The 17,808-nt window shown below is 42.5% G+C and overlaps 2 protein-coding genes across 9 annotated transcripts in view; one reads left to right on the top strand and one right to left on the bottom strand.

Annotated features, from left to right (window-relative positions):
* YAE1 (YAE1 maturation factor of ABCE1) overlaps nt 1-11,256 on the bottom strand; it is a 37,259-nt gene extending 26,003 nt beyond the window's left edge. The window contains exon 1 of the mRNA XM_061587844.1: nt 10,960-11,256. The gene's annotated coding sequence lies outside the window, so the exon portion shown is untranslated. The remainder of the gene's footprint in view (nt 1-10,959) is intronic.
* Nucleotides 1-17,808, top strand: part of RALA (RAS like proto-oncogene A) — a 50,686-nt gene that overhangs the window by 8,047 nt on the left and 24,831 nt on the right. For 6 of the 8 annotated variants that reach the window (XM_061587848.1, XM_061587852.1, XM_061587850.1 and 3 more), the window contains exon 1: nt 11,377-11,641. The exons of the other annotated variants lie outside the window; for them this stretch is intronic. The gene's annotated coding sequence lies outside the window, so the exon portion shown is untranslated. Of the gene's footprint in view, nt 1-11,376; nt 11,642-17,808 lie in introns of those variants that run through there. 8 annotated transcript variants of the gene reach the window in all.

The following is a 17,808-nucleotide window of genomic DNA, read 5'->3' as shown; positions in this document are numbered from 1 at the left end:
CTTAGGAGCAAAGTGTACTGGATTCAGCAAGCAGGGATTACTTCCAACTAAGCAGGCACCGGATTGGGCTGGTTTTGGTAAAATAGCTCTGTTCCTGTAGGTAATAATTTCTGATTTTTGAGTAGGAATGATGTGTTCACTACATGTATTGGTTAATTATATGAATTCAGTATGACTTTAAATACAGGTAACACAATCCCATGCATTTAGCTCAGAATTAAGTCCCACAGTATTCTGTGGGGTCTGTTCTCATGTGAGTGTACATAGGACTGTGGCTTGTATAGTGCGTATAATTGTGATGCAAGTTTGTAACAAAACAGTCCATTTTATTTTTCATTTTTCAGGACTGATGGAGTAATTCAGAACAACGATCAAGGTTCTTTATTACAAAACATTTATTTTTTAAAAAGTATATAGTGCAGATATATACTTATGTATGGAAGAAGGTGTAGTAAAGTTAGTGCAAATATTAATTATCAGCTGCATGATTTAATTTTTTTCCTCAATAGGTTTTTGGCAGTTCCTTAAGCTAGCTTCCTCTTGGATCAATTGCCCAATTTATTGTTACAGGTGAAAGGGACCCTATTCTGTTTAGCTAAGTGTTGCCAAGTGGGAAAAGTGTTTTCTTGAAAATAGTGTTTGTTGTTGTTGCTCCAGTTTATTAAGACTTTTCCCCATCACCAGCAGGGATTTCAGGAGCAGTTTCCTTGCAATTTAACAAGAGTCTACCAAAAGGATTAGTGTTAGGAGCATCTGAATTGGTATTGATTTTTTTTTTTTCACTGACATCATTTTGATGGGTTTTTTCTCAAAACTCTGTGCTGGGACATTTAAAAGACAAAAACAATTATTATCAACAACTATAAAATCTATAGATGTATAGCACTGTCTGTCCTTGAACTGCAGTCCAGTCTCATGCAGATTTATTCAGAAGTAGGGCCCACTCTGTTTAGTGGGACTTCCAAGTAAGCAAGCTTGGAGCCCTAATGTAACAATCCCAGAAGACAAGGCTGGGTCAAGTTTATTTACTGCCTCAGGCAAGGTTGGACGGGGCAGGGATGTTCCCATACAAGTTGAAAATATGCTCAAGAATCCTATGCAATTCACCAGAATATTCTAGGCATGCCTTTGATTTTTGTGGGAGCTTACTGTACAAAATGCAGCACAAGAACCTGGATTTGTACATTGTGATTGGTATTCTTTCAAGTGGGCCACCCCCATGGCAAGCCTGTCCTGTTGGGGGACCCATAAGTACTTCCTACCCTTGGTCACAGTGGGCTCTTCTGCCCAGCAACCAAAGCCATGCTCAACTTCTTGCTTCTAGGCTAGATAAAAGATAAGTCGGTTCTGTGGCCCAAGTCATTGGGAAATCTTCCCTTGTAGCTTAAGCTAATAGCTATACAGAACATTTTCTGCAGTAGCACCACAATGATAAAACTCCTTTCTTAGGGAAGCACACCAAATCTCATCTTTTTGGTCTTTTAAAAGGTTTGTTAAATAGGAAGTTGCCTTTTATTTATTTATTTATTTTATTTATTTAAGTAATTTATACCCCGCCCTAGTTCATAGAATTCAGGGCGGCGAACAAATAAAACAAGTCCAATACAATCTGATATAAAATTAAGAAAAATAAAACAATTCAAATATTAACTATTAAAAGCTTGGCAAAACAAAAATGTTCTTAACTGGCGGCGAAAATCCGTGAGTGAGGGAGAACGTCGGATCTCTGGTGGTAGATTATTCCATAAGATGGGGGCTATGGTCGAGAAGGCTTTGTTCCTATTATTGGAACGGTGAATTTAAAAAGTAGAAGGGATAATAAGAGAGTGTTCAAAAAATACTCTTGTCGGTCGCTGAGATTTATACTCCAGAATACGGTTTGATAGATATGTTGGGGCTAATCCATGTAGAGCCTTGAAAGTTAATACCAAAATTTTAAATTGGTGACGAGATGAAATCGGTAGCCAATGAAGTTGATAGAGAAGAAGCGTGGTATGCATTTTGTGGGCCAGCTCCAGTCAGCATTCTGGCTGCCGCTCTCTGTACCAGCTTAAGCGGACGGAGTGATCTTGCAGATAGTCCAATATAAAGAGAATTACAATAATCCAATCTTGAGGTCACAAGGGCCTGTGTCACTTGTCTCAAGTCCGACGATCCTAGAAACGGACGGAGTTGGCGGACTAGTTTTAATTGAGTGAAAGCGCTTTTGGATACTGTTATGATATGGGGTTCAAGAGTCAGAGCCGAATCAAGAAGAATGCCTAAACTCCGAACTTGGGATTTTAGGGGGAGTGGAACCCCATCTAAGGTAAGTAAATTTTTAACTTCATGAGAGGATTTCTATCCAATTAGTAGAACCTTGGTCTTTTCTGGGTTGAGTTTTAATTTGTTCCTGTTGGTCCAATTTTGAATAGCAACCAGGCATTGGTTTAAGGGAAGAACCGCTTCCAAGGCGTCTGGAGGGAAAGAGTAGTAAAGTTGGGTATCGTCTGCATATTGATGGTAATGTATTCCGAATTCACGGATGATCCTTCCCAAGGGCTCCATATAAATATTAAATAACATTGGAGATAATACGGAGCCTTGAGGGACACCGTATCGTAATGGCCAAGCCTTAGATGAAAAGTTCTCAAGGACAACTCTTTGGAGTCTGCCCTCCAGAAAGGAGCAAAGCCATTGTAGTACCATACCTCAGAATCCCATACTGAAAAGGCGGTCCAGAAGAATAGTATGATCGATGGTGTCAAATGCGGCTGAAAGGTCTAACAGAACTAAATAGGTAAGATTTCCTCAATCTAATTCAAGTCGTAGATCATCTACCAGTGCTGTTAGTACTGTTTCAGTCCCGTGTTTTGGTCTAAAACCTGATTGGAAAGAATCATAACAGTCATTTGAATCCATAAATGTTTGAAGTTGTATGGCTACAGCTCGTTCAATGACTTTACTGATGAAGGATAAATTGGATACTGGACGAAAATTACTAAGAAGTGTAGGATCGAGAGAAGGCTTCTTTAATAAAGGAATTACAATTGCTTCTTTCAGAGTTTCAGGGACATGGCCTTGTTGGAGTGAGGCATTGATTATCATACTGAGCCAGTTCGCAAGTTCAGCTTTTGATGTTTTTATAAGCCATGAAGGGCATGGGTCTAATGGACAATTCGTCGGTCTCATACTAGTGAGAAGTTGGAGGACATCAGCTGGTTGAATAAGTTTAAAGTTCGCAAGTTGAGATGGAGGGGCAGTCTGTATTGGAGTGTTATTAGATTCTGCCAATTTGACTATATCTATTTCTGGTGGAGTATCATCATATTCTGCTATTTTGATAGAGTCTAAGGTGGAGCGAATCTGATCCACCTTACCTTCAAAGAAGGTAGCGAACTCTTGGCAACGGACTTGGGAATGGACTATATTAGAATCCAGTTGTTTAGGGCGGAGTAGATTGTTAACTATCTGAAAGAGTTGTTTTGATTGATTTCCGGCTGAGGTAATTGCAGCGGAATAATATGCTTTTTGGGCAGCATGTCTAGCCAAGGTATAGGCTTTCACAGATTCCTTGGTTTGGGCTCGGTCGAATGGGCTCCTAGTTTTTTGCCATCGGCGTTCCAACTTTCGATAAGTACGCTTTATTTCAAGCAGTTCTATAGAAAACCAGGGGGCTGATTTAGATCTTATAGTCTTTAATGGACGAAGGGGAGCCATTGAATCCATAATTTCAACCATGATGTTATTCCAGGAGGAAATCAGAATATCAATTGAAGCTCCAATAGGGGGGCATGGGTATTCCTTAAGCTTTGTTAAAAATATGTCGGGATCTAATAGTCTCTTAGGGCAATATAACTTAGTGGGGGTTCTGATTTTAAGGGGTACAGGTGACACAAAAAGGTTAAAACTAATTAGATAATGGTCCGACCATGATAGTGGGGTAGAGACTATATTCTCTATACGAAGATCAGAGGTACCAACTTCCGGTTGGAAAATAAGATCTAGGGTATGACCTGCAATGTGCGTGGGGGCTGAGATTAATTGTTGCAGCCCCAAGGTGGACATTGCGGTTAGAAAGTCAAGAGCATCATTTGAGGCAGGGGAATCAATATGAATGTTGAAGTCTCCCAGAATTAAAAGTCTAGGAGAGTCCAATAATAAACCAGCAATTAAGTTAGACAGGTCAGACAGGAAATGGCTTGGGGAATTGGGGGGGCGATAAATCACAAGGATCACAATGGAATTATAATGGCCAAGCTTCAGACAAAGAGAGTTGAAGCCGGGGGAAGACTGAAGGAAAATTCTAGATAAGGGAATAGATTTACGATATACTAGAGCTACTCCACCACCACGGTGATCAAGTCTAGGTTGATGGTAAACAGCGTAATTTGGGGGACAAATACCAGTTAAATTGGCTCCACCTAAATTGTTAAGCCAGGTTTCTGTTATACAGGCGATGTCAGCCTGTTCGTCTAGGATAAGATCATAGATTATTGTAGTCTTATTATTGACTGATCTGGCATTAAATAATAATATTAAATAATCAGTACGTGTTTTTCCTTCCGAGGTGAGTTGTCCCTTTTGCTGGTGAACTCGAGTGGGGGTTACTAAGCAACGTAAACAGGTAGTATCCTTAGGAGATTTGATGAAGTTTAATCCTTTATATTTCCCTTTACCTAGCAGTGTTGGTATAGGTCTGATGTTTAGTCTCCTTTGCCGGTTTTCATAGGGCAAGATGGGTACTGACCTTGTAAAGGGGTCAGACTTTACTACGCTATGATAGGTAGTCTCTTTTGCAAGTGAGTTCGAATAGTTTATTATGTGGTGATAGTGTATTGCCCTTTTCCTAGGGGGATTAATAGTTAGAGAGGAGTTCTTAAGTATTGATGAAAATTGTCAAATTGGTTTAGGTGCCTCATGTACTATTGCATCGCAAAGCATACTAGATCTGCAGACATTAGGGTGGAAAAGTGGCCATTTACTTAAAGGGGTCTTAGGAGAGAGCGCTTGAATTGTAGGTGGTGAACCTAGTTCTGAGTCTTCTAGGAATCTAGAGCTTGTCCTTTTTGCCCTGAGATTTGTTAAAAGATTTTGCATTTTGTTAATAACTTCACTCTGTTCGGCATCTGTGAATGTATGGAAGCTGTTTATTAATTCATCTTCCCCTTCACAAGTAAAGTCAAAAGGTACTTCCTGATTTGCTTCAATGTTTATCAGACCAGAGGAAGACGGCAATAAAGCCGTTTCAGGTGCTTGTTTTTTCTGTGAGAGAGGGGACGAAGGAATTAGGTTGTTTGTCTGCACAGTCGAGCCTGTTAGTGATTGAGGGCTGTTTAAATTAGGCAGATTAATGAGGGGAGGCCGGTCCAGAAGTGGATCTACGTTTCCAGAGTTTAGTAGATTGTTCTTTCTGCTCAGTGGGGAATTTCCACTCACATTTGGGGGAGTTATTTCTGATGGAGTTGATCTCTTTGTGAATAACGGGGCAGGCTTGGCTAGGTTGGTAAAATGTCTTTGGATAGATATTCCATGGTTTCTAAGAAATGATTTATTAGCAATTATCCGAGCTGTTGCGGCAGGTGATTTAAAGGTGAGTAAAACGGATGTTTTTAAGGAGGGGTTGTAAAGAAATTCCACCTTTACAATGTCATCAGGCCATAAAACCATTAGGCCTAATGACTGGAGTGTATAATACATTCTATATTTCCAGGTAAAGTAAAGTCCATTGATCCAGCTCAGTACTGTTAATACTGACTTGCAGTAGCTCTCCAGAGCATCAAACGGGTCTTTTCCAGCCCTGCTTGGATATGCTGGGGGTTGCATTGGGGACTTTCTGCATGCAAAACATGTATTTCATCACTGAGCTATGGCCCTTCCTTATGTTCTTATCTCATTGCTCTTTTAAAAGAAAACAGTACTACTGTTATGGTTATGAACTGATTCTGCAACCTCCGCTAAAAAGCTATGGGTGCCATGTATCCTGTGCCACAGTGGGGAAATAGGATGATTACCTGACACAATCCTAATTCATAGTTTGCTTCTGTCATCTGCCTTGGTGGAATTAACGTCCACGTAAAATGCTGCTAAGCAGCACTGTTCTTTCTGCAAAGGGCAGAAGATACTCCCACTTCCCGCTGTCAAGAAATTATGACAGTGGAAGGTGTGTCCGTACAAGTGTATCAGAGGAAGCAGCGTAACAAATTATAAACACAACAGGCTTGCAAAAAGAAACAACCAAAGGTGACATACCTAAAAATACACACATACCTAGAATTAGCAGGATTATATGAAGAGTGCTTGGGAAAAGCTGCCTCCTTCATTTTCAAACTAGAATGTCTAAAATCTGAAGCCCTAGAAGTCTTGTCTCTTTAGAAATGTCTCCTTCATAATCCACAGTATCTATTCAAGGTGTACATAATTTAAAACTGTAACTTCATCTTGGTTATTCTGGTATTTAAATGAATGGATAAATATTTCACTGAAAAAAACTTTTCTTTTCCTAGAGTTGTGCCCATTTTCTTCCATATCCCCTGCGATACAGAGGGTGACAGCTCTTGAGGGCAGCTTACATAGACTTTTGTTTGAAGAGAAATGTTCTATATCTGCTATTTTCTGTGGGTGGAGGGGCATTTCCACCAAATGATGTTGCTAAAATACAGTCAATTATGGCTGGGTGGCAGCAGTTCCTAGCATTATGATTCATCCTTTCTTTTTTAAGACCAGTGCACAGTTGTGTATATATATAAGATGCAACACTGTTCCAGTAATACTAAGACTCCATATCTGTTCTTTTGGAAGGAAGTAGACAGAACTGAACCTTTATCTTTACTGGTACAATGCATCTAGTCCCATACTGCAGTTGTTTGCAATATGCAAATGACTTTGTACATGTGCAAGGAGCTAGTCTCAATCCTGCCCTTGACTTATCTTGTCAAGATCCTAACCAAGATTTTTTTATCATCATCCTGTACTTTGATTGTTAGTTCCTGTTCCTGCTTTGGAGTTTTGTTTTGATTGCTATACCATGTGAGGAGTGGATATTGAGCATGGGTGTTTCATAGTTGCAGTGCTGTTGAATCTGGCTCAGACTAGCATGGGATTTTGAAGAATCAAAGGAAAGCACACTCTGCCCTGAGAGGCAGTCTCCCTTGCCTTCCAAAAAGATCATCATGGCAAAGTGGAGATGAATATGGCCCCATCTATAAACAGAGCAGATGCAGGTAACTTTTCCCTCTACCTGAATAACAGAACACTGTTCTCCAGCTGCCATTACCTTGCACTGCAGAGTTGAAGGGAGCTATTCTTTGGTCTGTGCCACCAGTTAGGTGGCCAAGGGGCACTGTGAGGCTGCCTCCCTTGCCTCCCTGGAAGAACATCAAAGCAAGGAGAAGAACAATCTGGACCCATGCAACAGCCAGTAAAGGAGCAACTCCCCCAGTACTTGTTTTCCTCTTAAGTCCTCATTCCTTTTTTCCCTTTTGTATAGTACTTATTAAATTGTGAGCCTGCAGGCAGCTACTCTCTTTTGTAAGTGTTAAATAATAAAAATAATATGTATGGTGTACAGATGGTGAGCTATGGCTGGTAGGTGGGGTTGTCCTTTGAGTGTTAGAATTGTGGCTAACTTGGCCTCTCCTTTATCTACCCCTGTCCATTTCACCACTTTGGCCTAGTTCTCATAGCAGCTAAGGTGAATGAATGAATGAATGAATAAAATAAAATAAATTTATTTCGGTCATAGGCCAGCCAGGAGCAGCTAAGGTGGTAAAATCTGTTCATGGACTGCATAGTGGTTAGAGTGTTAGACTAGGACCTGGGAGTCCAGGGTTCGAATCCCCACATAGCCATGAAGCTCACTGGGTGACCTTGGGCCAGTCACTGCCTCTCAGCCTCAGAGGAAGGCAATAGTGAACCACCTCTGAATATCGCTTACCATGAAAACCCTATTCATAGGGGCACCATAAGTCGGAATCGACTTGAAGGCAGTCCATCAACATGGCAGAATGTTGTCCCCCATGGAAAAAAAAGAGTTCTAGGCATTGAATACTATCATACGGAGGAGACAATTAACCTAGATAGTTGTCTGTGTGCATCTAGTTGTCTGTGTGCAGTACAAATGAATATTTTGTATGTGAGCTCCTGCATGCAGTCTGGAATGATACATTTCAGTTACAAGTTTACCAGATGCCTGATAGAAGCATAAATTGAAGAGCATAGTATCCTTAATCTAGACTAAAACAGAATATTACCAATTCTATGTGCCACTTGGATCATCAGATTCTCCAGAAATAAGATTTTGAATAGATAAAAGAGAGAACCTCCTCTCTACAAATAGATACTGCTGACTGAGCATAGAATGACTTGCTGCAGTGGCCTCTATCTTGGTTGGACCATACCAATGAGGTTTTAAGAAAGCTATTTGTTCAGCTGGTGATGTAAAATAACTATTTTTTTGTGGCAAACATTAACACCAGAAAGGGTTGCATAGCTTTAGAATATTAAAATTAAATAAGTGAGATTTAACACAGGGGTGGGGAATAGAGAGCTGAATGCAGCCCATGAGCATTTCCAGGGAGGCCCTTTCATTCTCCCCTCCCGCAGCCAGTGTGTAACTTCATAGTATAGTATTGTTCCTGTTAATCAGTAGCCAGAGAGAGCTTCAGGAAATGGCAACATGCCAGCACTCATTTTCATAGGCATTATTTATGGTATCTAGGATCTATAATACAATTCAGCTAACAAGACAAGTGTGACTGTTCCTGGACTAGGACAGCTTGATCACAGAGGTTCAGCCATTGGTAACTTCAAGACTGGACTACTGAAATGCATTCAGTGTGGGGCTTTCGTTATGCTTGGTCCAGAAACTGTCATTAGTGCAGAATGCTGCAGCACAATTACTGATAGGGGTTGAGAGCCTGTCAGCATATTACACCTGTACTCAAGAGATCTGCACTTGCTGCTAGTTCATTACCAACCTGAGTGTTACTATTGATATATAAAGCCCTTAACGGCTTGGGACCAGTTTATTTAAGATATTGCCTTTCCCCATATGTGCTGACTCAATCACTTAGATCTGCAGAACTTACACTTTTACAAGTTCACCGCCCAGAGAGCTATTGCTAGTCGGGCGGTATAAAAGTCTAATAAATAATAATAATAATACAAGTGCCACACAGTCCATTCTGCACTTGTAAGGAGTCCTGCCTTTAGTGTGGCAGTGCCTGTACTTTGGAACTCCGTGCTTACTGACATTAGGCAGGTGCCATCACTGTACTCCTTTAGCCTGCTAAATATGTTTCTGTTTCACCAGGCCTATCCAGACACATGATTTGGTTACATGTTCTATTATGTTATTGTTTTTAGATGTTTAACAGTTTTTAAATGTTTTACATTTTCTTGTTTTTAATTGTATTTTTATAGCAGATGTGTTGGGAGCAAGACATAAATAAATAAATAAATAAATAAATAAATATAAAATACAATTACTCTGCTTGATTTTTCAATGCAATCAGCCTATAGGAAAAGGGATTAGACAGAACTTTTCCAGGTTTCCCTCTAGAACAATTGTATGCTTCCAAGCCTTTGGCAGCCACCTAAGCTTCAAACCAAGTTATAGCAGTCAAGTAACAGAACTAAACATTCCCTTAGCAAATGCTGAGTCATTTTTAACAAATACTATCCCCACCAGGAGAGGTATTATTACACCTGCACAGAGCTATTTTTTCTTACAAGCAATGAATAATAGAATAGTGGAAAGGGCCTATAAGGCCATTGAGTCCAACCCCCTGCTCCATGCAGGAATCCAGCTTAAAGCATACTCAACAAGTGGCTGTCCAGCTGCCTCCTGAGTGCCTCCAGTGTTGGAGAGCCCACCACCTCCCGAGGTAATTGGTTCCATTGCTGTACTGCTCTAAAAGTTCAGGAAGCTTTTCCTGATGTTCAGTTGAAATCTAGCTCCCTGTAACTTGAGCCCATTATTCCATGTTCTGCACTCTGGGACGATTGAGAAGACATCCCAGCCCTCCTTTGTGTGACAACCTTTCAAGTGCTTGAAGTCTTCTCTTCTGAGGACTGAACATGCCCTGTGCTTTCAGTCTCTCCTCATAGAGCTTTGTTTCCAGTCCCTGATTATCCTCATTGCCCTCCTCTGAACCTGTTCCAGTTTGTCTGCATTCTTCTTGAAAGTGCCCTGTCCAGAACGGTATTAGTATCAGCCTCCTCTGCACCGCAGAGGGAGAGGAAGATCAGAAAAGGCAGTCCTGCTCTGCTTCCTAAATCATGCAGTCACTGATGCATAGTAAACCCCCAGTTTCACCTTCGTAGTTTGACTATCTCCGGCAGGTTTAGCCATATAACAATCCATATATATATAGAATTGCTACTCTCCGTACACTTACAGCAAACCAGAGGCTAATGGGTTAATTTACAGAAACAGATCCTCCTCCAGAGACGGTTTAACATCAGACTCTGAAGCTTCCCACTATAACTCCTCTTTTCTCTATCATAAGCCGGAGCAACTGACATAACACTTCAATTTCATTCAGCGTTTTAAGTTTTAATAACTTCTCCACTTTGGTGGTTATTACCCTGTATCAACAAATCACTTCCCTATATCTGCCTCTCCTGCAAAATATTCCCAACTGCCTTCCTAACCCATTCTGCCAACTTCAGAAGACTGAAATCGGACATTTTCACATCTTTTGACACTGCCTTGGCCACAATAAGATTAACCAGTCTCCTCCTTTCCTTCAAGGAAGCTCTCCTAGAGACCCACACTTTAAGGGATCTGGTTAGTTCCATTTCTTTTCAGCCTGGATGTCCCTCCAGGCCACCTGCCACTTCAGGCCTGTCTTCTGTTTGCCCATCCTTCTCTCAACGAAACTGACCATTACTTCTCCCTCCTCCCACCGCGGCGGCTCCCGCCAGACATTCTTGGCGCTGAACGTTGGCAGCATCCATTTGTCCGCTCTCACTCACCAGAAAGGATGCTCCTTCCCCGCCACCTTCTCAGGATGTGCTGCCTGGGCAAAAAACTGAGCCAGTAACAGTCCCATGCGGCCCACCCTTCATCAAAGCGGCGCCCCAACCGCTGACAACGCGGCCCTCTCCGCTCGCTGCCCCTCACAGGTTCAGCCCCCGCGCAGACACCTGCGGCATTTCTGGCCTCTTCCTGGCGCTCACTCGCCCACCACCACCTCCTTGTTGGCGGCAGGTGTTAAATGGAATTGGTTGCCGCTGTCATTTCTTACGCAAGGTGGTGAAAAGCTTTGAGCCTAGAGTGTCAGACAGAGCGATGCTACTCTGCGACTTTAGAGAATCGTAGCCAATGGCGCCTTTTAATTTAAAACTCGGCTGTGCGTCACCCGCCCCTGAGCCCTTAATCCCCGAAAGCAACACTCTTCCGCCCTGTCCCTTTCGTGCCTCCCCCGGAAGGTGTGTGAGGGAGACTTTAAGCCCCGCCTCGTCCTCCGCTGTTGAGAGGAGGAGCGGGCTGACGAGAGGGCGTCTGCCAGCGAGCAACGGACGTGCCGCCGCCGCGTAACGCCGCTATCCTCGTCTAGCCACAGGCGGCCCGCAGCTACAGGGAGGCCGCGTGAGCTCCCCTCACCGCGCGGGTACTGTCTCTCCTGCTTTTCCTCAACTGGTCCTCCCTCAGCAGGTGAGATTTGCCTGCCGCCTCCTTTCCCACCTCCCCGCATTGCCTGTTGAGCTTGCAGGGGCTGGGCGAGGTGGGACCCGATGAGGGGTTGTCAGCGGCTGAGCGCGGAGCATGCGGGAGGGAGGCGGATTGCCGCCCTGTAAAGCGGCTGAGGGAGAAGTAGAACGAAAAGGGGGCCTAGCGGCAGAGGGGGAAGGGGCGGCTTTATTCTTGAGCCATAGAAGGCCGAAGTGGCCCTTCCCCCTTTAGGAAGTCGGCTTTTTTCTTTCCTGCTCGCCCCCCCCCCTTTCCCGCTCGTTTGTCCTTGCTCCTTCCTTGTGGAACGGGCTTCTGTGACAACTCCCTCTCGCCCTGCCTGGATGGGCGCGGATAGCGCCTCTGCTGTTTTGTGCGGCTGGCTGATGGCGGGTTAGCGGGCCGATTAAGGGTCTCCTCTGTGTTCGCGCTAAAATAGACTAAATAGAGTGTTATTTTTGGCCAAAGGTGGGAGAAGTCCGGTTCTTGGACGGTGCTCCCTTTCTCTTCGAAAGCCTCCAGTTTGGGCCCCTTCCATTATCTACCCGCAGTGCTGGACTACTTAAGGGAGGAGAAGTGCTGGGTCTGCCTGGAAGTCCTTTTGTACGGCTCGGCTCAGTCTGGTGGGCTTGATAGTTGCCCCTCGCTTGTCAGGGGCGGCCAGCCTCCTGTGTGGCATTCTTAAGAACAAAGAAGGGGATTCTGCTGGATCAGAGGAAGGGTCCATCCAGGACACGGTCTGTTTGCCAGTAGTTGTCAGCCAGATGCTTCTAGGAATCTTATAACCAACCTGTCTGTGCAAGCAACAGCCCCTTCTTATTGTCTGCCCTTTGTACCAGGTAGTATTAGGTACACTGGCTCTGAATATGTAACTTCTGCTTAGCTATGATGGTTAAGATCTGTTGATAGATCTGCCCTCCATAAATTAGCATATAAAATCATCCAAGCTACCTGACTGCTTAATATTCTGAGGTTAAATTCCTGAAACACAAAGGCAGGTTCTGGGTCTTCTGTTGAGAGTAAGTAATGTTTCCCTAGAAGGTCTGTGGGGAAACGTTCTCTTCATCCCTTTTCCTTTTCCCACTGTGTTAACCAAATTCAGGCTACCATTGTACTGCTGACATGGACATGGACATTCATGACAGGATTATAGCAGTGGCTTAGTTGGCCTTCTCTGTGAATAAATATTCTAGTTCTGGGTCTGTAAGGAAACAGAGCTTCCTGAAGAATCCCACTTGTGTAACTCTGGTTAGGTTAGGTTGCCACACTCATGAGAACAGCATTTTCAAATACAAGCATTTTCTTTTTTTTAATTAATTTTTATTCAAATTTTTCAAAGACAAATCAAAACAAACAAAACAAATTAATAACTATTACAATAAAAACTATTGACTTCCAATTTGTCGTAGATTAGCTATAGGTCTATGATATATAACAAACCTGTCTCTTAATAAAATTATACAATCACTTCCTCCAGTGGTTATCTTGATTGGTATCAAATCTCATTAACATCATTTTATTCTTTCCCCAAAAAGTCAAAGAGAAGTTACTAATCCTTGAGATATATATCCATCAATTTTTCTCCAAATAAACATGTCAATTAATCTATCTCATCAGGTCTACTAAGTCCAATAATTTCAATAGCTCTTCTCCCATTATTAATATTGATTCCATCTTCCATCTTTGCACACCCAATAATCTTGCTGTCATAATGATTCCATCTTCCGTCTTTGCACACCCAATGATCTTGCTGCCATAGTCATATAATAGGAGTCTGATAGGAATTTCTTTCATCACAAATATTTTGTTGCCATCAATTCTGAATGTGTTACTGAAATGTTGTTGTAAAGTTGTGTCTCTGTTCCTCTTTTTTACAGAATGCACCAGCACATCTCTTATGAGTTTTTCCATTGTCACATATCTGGAATTAATTCTATAAACTCTCTCCATTTCAAGTTCCATCAAATCCTTCCAATCCAGGAATTTTTTCGAGCCATCAATATCTCTATCTCCAATCTCTTCACCAACTCCTTCAGGGACAGCGCTAGACTCCAAACAGCAATATTTTATTATTTATTATTTTATTATTTCAATTTATATACCGCCCTTAGCAGAATAGCTCTCAGGGCGGTGAACAAACTAGATAAAATACAATATATCATAATAAAAATCATAAAAACATATACAAACAAACAACAAAAAAAACTACAAAAACACAATACGACAAAAATTAAAAAATACGGATTAAAAGATTAAAATGGTTAAGAAAATTAAAATGCCTGGGAGCATAAAAAGGTCTTTACCTGGCGCCGAAAAGATAGAAGTGTAGGCGCCAGGCGTACCTCTTCGGGGAGGCTGTTCCACAACTTGGGCCACCACAGAAAAGGCCCTAGATCTAGTAACCACCCTCCGGGCTTCCCGATGGGTTGGTACCCGGAGGAGGGCCTTAGATTCTGAACGAAGTGAACGGGTAGGTTCGTATCGAGAGAGGCGTTCCACAATGTATTGAGGTCCCACGCCGTGTAAGGCTTTATAGGTAAGAACCAGCACCTTGAATCTCGCCCGGAAGCAAATAGGAAGCCAGTGCAGACGCGCCAAGACAGGTGTTATATGCGAAGACCGACTGGTCCTCGTCAGTAGTCTGGCAGCTGCGTTCTGCACCAGCTGAAGCTTCCGAATTGTCTTCAAGGGCAGCCCTACGTAGAGCGCATTACAGTAATCCAATCTTGAAGTTATCAGAGCATGAACAACTGAGGCGACGTCGTCCCTGTCCAGATAGGGGCGTAGTTGGGCTACCAGACGAAGATGGTAAAACGCATTCCGTGCCACCGAGGCCACTTGGGCCTCGAGAGACAGGGAAGAGTCGAGAAGAACCCCCAAACTACGTACCTGTTCCTTCAGGGGGAGTGTAACCCCATCCAGAACAGGGTTAACATCCACCATCTGAGCAGGGAAGGCATTCACCAACAATGTCTCGGTCTTGTCTGGATTGAGTCTCAGTTTATTAGCTCTCATCCAGTCCATTATCGCGGTCAGGCAACGGTTCAGCACATCAACAGACTCACCTGAAGAAGATGAAAAGGAGAAACAGAGCTGCGTGTCATCAGCATACTGATGGCAACGCACTCCAAAACTCCTGATGACTGCACCCAGCAGCTGCATGTAGATGTTGAAAAGCATGGGGGACAAAACCGACCCCTGAGGGACTCCGCAATGGAGAGTCCATGGTGTCGAGTGATGTTCCCCAAGCACTACCTTCTGGTGACGATCCGCGAAGTAGGAGCGGAACCACTGCCAAGCAGTGCCCCCGACACCCAACTCCGCGAGTCTCCTCAGAAGGATACCATGGTCGATGGTATCAAACGCCGCTGAGAGATCAAGGAGAATCAACAGAGTCACACTCCCCCTGTCCCTCTCCCGACACAGGTCATCATACAGGGCGACCAAGGCTGTTTCGGTGCTGAAACCGGATTGAAACGGATCTAGATAATCGGTTTCATCCAAGAGCGCCTGGAGTTGGCTGGCAACCACCCGCTCCAAAACCTTGCCCAAAAAAGGGACATTCGCCACCGGTCTATAGTTGTTTAAATTATCTGGGTCCAAGGAGGGTTTCTTTAAAAGAGGTCTCACTACTGCCTCCTTGAAGCTACCAGGGACCACTCCCTCCCTCAAGGAGGCATTAACCACCTCCTTGGCCCAACTGGTGGTTCCAGCCCTGCCAGCTTTCACTAGCCAAGATGGGCAATACTTGTCTTCAGGATCCATCATAGCCACAAAATCCAAATCTCTTTCCAGGTCCATACCCAATAAATCTATTCCAATCTCCAAGTCTTGAGCCTTCTCTTTGATCTTTCTTTCATCTTCTTTTTCCTGTCCAGTTATAGAATCCTGAATTTCCCTCAGTTCCTGTCCTATTTTGCCAAATTCAATTCTCATCTCTTGCCTGGTCTGTCCCAGCTCCCGTTTCGTTAGCTTGATCTCATTCATTATTTTCTGAAACATATTTAGAGAGAGAAACCGCTCCTGAACATCCAGGGTCTCAGTGACCTTCCTGATTGTCATTCTTGAAACCAAAAGAACAAAACCCCTTCAATTCCAAATATAGTCACTGTACCCAAGCAAAGAACAGTCTATTTCTTTTTCCAGTCACAAATGAGTTAATCTTGCAAGCCAGATGACATCACCCTCTAGACAGCACGAATGGCCTTATCTCTTATATGTCCAAAACAAATTTAGTTCACAGCGTCCAAATGACTAGTAGCATAAAGAATAAGCAGATTCGCCAAGAAAAAAAAAAAGTAGACCAGAAAAAATAGTCCCAGACATATAATACACAAATGTCAAATAAATCAGATGTTCTCTTCAAATTAGCTGCCTCTCATCCGTTTATATCTTTAAAATGCTCAATTCCATGCCAGCTTTTTGCAATAAAAGCAAAGATAGGCTATTTCGATTTTCTTCCTCCTTAATTCCGTATGTAAAAAAGAAAGTTATAACTCACCCAGGGCTTCTTTGTTGCTAACTCTTTGACAAATCTCTTTTGCAATAACGATAACAAAATGATAATAATAGACAGAAGGACGCTTGCCTGTTAATTTCCGTTTTCTTCAAAGAAAAAAAAAGGCTCGCTTAATCAGTTAGAGCCTGTTTGAAATCCCTGGCTCCGTTCCATGTTGCTGGCTGCCTTCCTTCATAGGCAGTTCCAATGAATTCCAGTCCAGCAAACAAAACGAAGCTTTCTGTGGATAATCTCTTCGCTTCTCCCTTGCCTGGGAGAAAATTTTTTCCAGTAAAAAAAAAATTCTGACTAGTTTTATAACTGAAAAAGCTTCCTCTGAGACGGGAGCTCGTCTCAAAGGCTGCACAGGCGGAGCAATTCTTCCTGGGAAGTCCCAAATACAAGCATTTTCCAGGTTTACAGAGCTTCTTAAGGATTTCATATATTATCTTTGCCAGTCTTAGGCATGTACTGTAATTTGGAACCTTAAATCTTGTTCATTTCTATGAAATGAGCCAATGTAAGTGCAGGAAAGTTATTTTGACCCGTTTATGGAATCTGTTCTGTTAATTATGCAAAAGTTTTCAAAATTTATCATAAGGGTTTATATGGGCACATATCTTACATACTTTAACACAGTTGAATTATCTTGAACGCACCTTTGCCCCTTTTACACATTTCAGGAAAAAAACGTGTAGACTTGCTGAGCAGAAATTAGCTATATGTGAACCATTCTCTGTTTAGAGCTTAGCGGAGTGCAATTTAAGTGTGACTCCATTATTTGTGTTCAGATTCTTATATTAATATCAGCCATCCTTTACTTGTAGTGGCCCCACCATCCTTTATATAATTGTCATATTAAAACCATGATAAATCATTTAGTTTGAATATTATGATTTCTAAGTGTCTGTCTAATTTCCCCCTTCCTTAGTTGGGTCAATGAAAAAAAAAATTGGTTATTTCTTTATCGAATTTGATCTTCAGCAGCAGATGCTTGGTTGGCAAAAAACAAACCTGATCCTTTCTTTCAAAATGCTCAAGAACTTTTTAAGGGATAGAGCATTCCATTACTATAAGCGTGAGCCATTGTCGCTTCCAGACTTTTGCTGGGTAGGAACAGGAGTTCACCTATTTGGGTAGGAGTCAATTACTTACCAGCCAATCTAAGTTGTATGTTGAAGTTCATTGGGTGCTTGTGTGTAACAACCCCGCTCCCATTTTTTTGCTATAAGGAAAGTGACAGGAAAATGCACTGGAAACTGGGATGTAAATATAAATTCCCTGCAAACTAATCAGAACTAATGCTCAGTAAAGAGCCAACATTGTGTAATATCCCTGCAAACTTCATGCAAACAAATCAGGATGAATGCTAAGAACTTTAGCAACCCAACAGAAATCTGCTGGACTGGTCTCTACTGTTCAGCCCATGATGGAATCCTTAATATTTTTCTGCTCTCCGTTATGACTGTAAAATAAATCCTGTAGTTTGAACTTAATTCCACAAGAAACACTTTTAACTGTTATGCTCCCCAATTAGGGATGGGTGAGAATTCTGCTGAATTTGGATTTAGCACTGGATTTTTCAGTGGTCCACATATTCTCCATCTTTGTGGAGTGATCCTGTTTGCTCCGAACTTCAGTGGCTTTCCCCTGA

Source organism: Rhineura floridana, chromosome 10 (genome assembly GCF_030035675.1).
Source record: "Rhineura floridana isolate rRhiFlo1 chromosome 10, rRhiFlo1.hap2, whole genome shotgun sequence".
In the NCBI taxonomy this organism is placed as follows: domain Eukaryota; kingdom Metazoa; phylum Chordata; class Lepidosauria; order Squamata; family Rhineuridae; genus Rhineura; species Rhineura floridana.
The sequence above is the reverse complement of the archived record's forward strand: the minus strand, read 5'-3'. Positions and strand labels throughout refer to the sequence as shown.